Source organism: Micropterus dolomieu, linkage group LG01, assembly GCF_021292245.1.
Source record: "Micropterus dolomieu isolate WLL.071019.BEF.003 ecotype Adirondacks linkage group LG01, ASM2129224v1, whole genome shotgun sequence".
Lineage (NCBI taxonomy): Eukaryota > Metazoa > Chordata > Actinopteri > Centrarchiformes > Centrarchidae > Micropterus > Micropterus dolomieu.
Genome location: NC_060150.1, coordinates 2,014,018 through 2,017,348, shown reverse-complemented (window position 1 = coordinate 2,017,348; position 3,331 = coordinate 2,014,018).

The following is a 3,331-nucleotide window of genomic DNA, read 5'->3' as shown; positions in this document are numbered from 1 at the left end:
TGAGAACCAGAAGCCAAACAAACACTAATAAAGTCGATCAGTTCAGCTTTTTGATTTGAAATGATGCCATGTGTGTAAAAGGTGATGAGGACTCTAAACACAGGTGCATCACAAGCTGCCATTTGATCACATTTGATCTTTTCTTTGTAAACCAGTGAGTTCTGGACCTGTTTTATTGAGGGGGCCGGGCTGGGGCCAGTTGTTTAGTCAGAGGGGCCCATTCAGTCCGGGACCAAAGAGACAAGTTCAAGCTTTCTAAATGTCTTTAGTGTATAATGTGATGTTTCAGTATGTTTCAGTAACTTACAGTTCTTAGTTTCAGGATCTTTTCAGTAACTTAGTTATAGCACAAAAAACCTTCCTGTTAACTTTAGATCAAGTTCCATTCTTTGATGCAACACTTCTTGGTAGAGCTTAATGAACAGTAGAAGCTCTAGTGTACGAGACATTCTCTGGATCCCAGTTTCTATTTTGTATCCCACTATAACTTTAGCTGGGAAACAACAAACGCCTCCATATTCCCCTCTGGCATTTGCCAGAATTAGCAGATGGCCGATCCGTCCCTGGATATTTGTAGGAGCAGCTTACTAGAAAAAGGTGACAGCCTGTGTAGATCTGGCTTCCAACACATGGCGGCTCCACTTTAATGTTGAGAAGCTGCAGAGTTGCAGTCTCTATTCATTCAGTCTCTGAGGTGCATGGTAGTGATTGTGGGCTAAACTCACCTATTTCCTCACTGCTAAATCCGATGTGAAGTCTAATATAATTTCCCACCGCGTGCATAATACAGGACAGACGTGTGTGTGTGTGTGTGTGTGTGATGTTGCAGCCCTGCAAAGTGAAGTTTCTCTCATAAATTTGTGACTATAATGTCAGAAGTTTTTTACTTTTCCGCCACGATATTAGATTTTGCCGTTAACTTGTCTAGTCTCTCCTCTCTTCCCTCTCTTCCTCTTCATCCTGCAGGTCCGTCAGCACCTGGGCTGAGTTCAGCGGTTTCAACGGAAACGGTGGTTACCTGAACACCCTGCTGTGTATGCAAGCTGATTGGGTAACACCTGAGACACGCCCACCAAACGGGAGAAAACATAGGCTACCTGAAGCCCGTTGCAGAACGTTGCGCAACGTTGCAAGGACACATGTCGTTCAATTTGAAAATGCTGCAAAACGTTTTGAGATTGAACTTGCCCCTGATGAAGCTACAGCAGTTGGAGCAGAAGTTCACCTACGACCCCGTCACACAGAAGAAAGGTTTCCTGGAGGCCCGAGCTCTGGAGCTCCTCAGGAACCTCCTCTCCAAGTAAGCCTGGCTGCCGAGTTTAGACATTTAGGACGGCGGTTTCATTTCAACAACACAAAACAACAATAACATATTAATTATTGGAGGTTTCATCTTCTATTCCTCAATAAAATTAGGCTTGAGAAGAAATCATACTCTCAGATCAGGCTGATCTGGATGAAGGTCTAAGATAAAGTTGAAGTTGTCACGCTGAGGCAGGGCGTGCGGTCCATTAATGTGGAATATTAAACGGTGGCATGGGAGTGCTGATGTTCTTTACCCAGTCCATATAATCTCATTTCTATTTTCATTTTAGAGCCACCGTTCAGGGTTGTTGAGGGCTGAACCAGAAGTTAGCCACCAGACGACACGAGGGACAACAGAAGAGATGGTAGTGGAGGGATCGGGCCTTGTATATCTGAAAGGTGGAAATGGTCAAAAATACTGGGCTAATCTTTAACAGTGTTCATCTTAAAAAGTAGCCGTGTGTTTGTTATGTAAAATCTTTATCTGCAAAGTCACTTGTAAGTAAAGCTGTCAGATAAATGAAGTAAAAATTACAATATAGTAATACTAATAAAAGTAGTAGAAGTACCTCTTAGCTGTAATCAAGCGTGAGTAAATGTGCTTTTTAATTATCCACATATACTGTGTATAACTGTTTTTGAACGCGCAGTGCAGACTGAGCCTGGAGCCACTGAGATAGTCTCATTTCTCTTTTTATTCATAATGCCTGGGGAAAAAGAAAGACCCTAGAACTAAATGTAGACCCTGGTCCCTCCAAAGGTACGCCAGGGCCTACACTCGTATTTTTACTTCAAATGCAAAAAAGTTATGTAAGTCAATGAACCATAATAATTGATAAAAGTAATGAAAATGTTTCATAAATTGAAAAAATTAAATTAAACAATTGGGCGTGTTTCCTCATCAGATTTTACTAAATAAACACACAGAACATGTTGATCTAAAAGATTGAAATTATTTGGGATTTTATTGTTTTTGGAGTGCATATTGGATCTTTTGCGTTATTCAGAGGTCGTATTTGTCACTTGTTAATGACAGGAAAAGCCTTCTTGATTTAAAATAACAGCGTTTCAGCTACAGGTGCGATAAATTCTCTACACTTAAACTGTTTTTCACACTATGAGGATCCGTACAGAGCATAAAAACTGAGCGCCGCTTCTCCATGTTTAGTTTTGACTCTGGGGACAGAAAGCAGAGCTGATGGGTCTGGATGGTTCATAGCAAAGCTTCCATTATTTCCATATTTATTAAGTGATTTATAAACCAGCAGCAGTATTTTAAAATTGGGAGACGGAAGTGACGGAAGGACGTCTTCAATCCAAAACCCAAATATATGCAGTTTCCTGTTACTTGTGACAAAGAAAAGCATCACATCCTCACATTTGAGGAGCTGGAAGCAGCAAAGATTTTGCTTTTTTGCTCTTTGGAGCTGTACACGAAGGAGGTGCTGCCTTCAAGAAGTACTACCCCAGAGAGTAAGTTGCCAACGAGGCTTTGTCCAAACACGAGACCTTCTTCATCCGCTGTGGGATCTTCCTCATCTTGGAGAAGCTGAAGCTCATCGCCTACAGGAACCTCTTCAAGAAAGTGTGAATTTCTCTGCGCCTCTTTGCTCTGACTCTCAATCACAAACCAAGAAATAAAACGTAAAGTTGCATATGAACGGTTACTGTGGGGAAATGTTTTGCAGTTAAGGAACTGTGATCCATTGAAGAGATTTTGAGTTAATAGTTGATGATACCTGCAACAAACCGCCACACACCCTGCTATTGACCTCTGATCTCGAATTCCCGTCTATGTCTGAAGGCTTGTGACTCATGCTGTTGTAGTTTTCTGCTCCATTTTTACCATTTTGGGTTCGGTTCTGGTCCACTGTATGTTTATTCAGCCTCCCCATGGCGCCTTTGGATCCAATTGATCTTCCTTGGGTGCCATTTTGGTTCCCTAAAGGTCCAGCTGATCTTCCTTGGGCGCCATTTTGGTTCCCTAAAGGTCCAGCTGATCTTCCTTGGGCGCCATTTTGGTTCC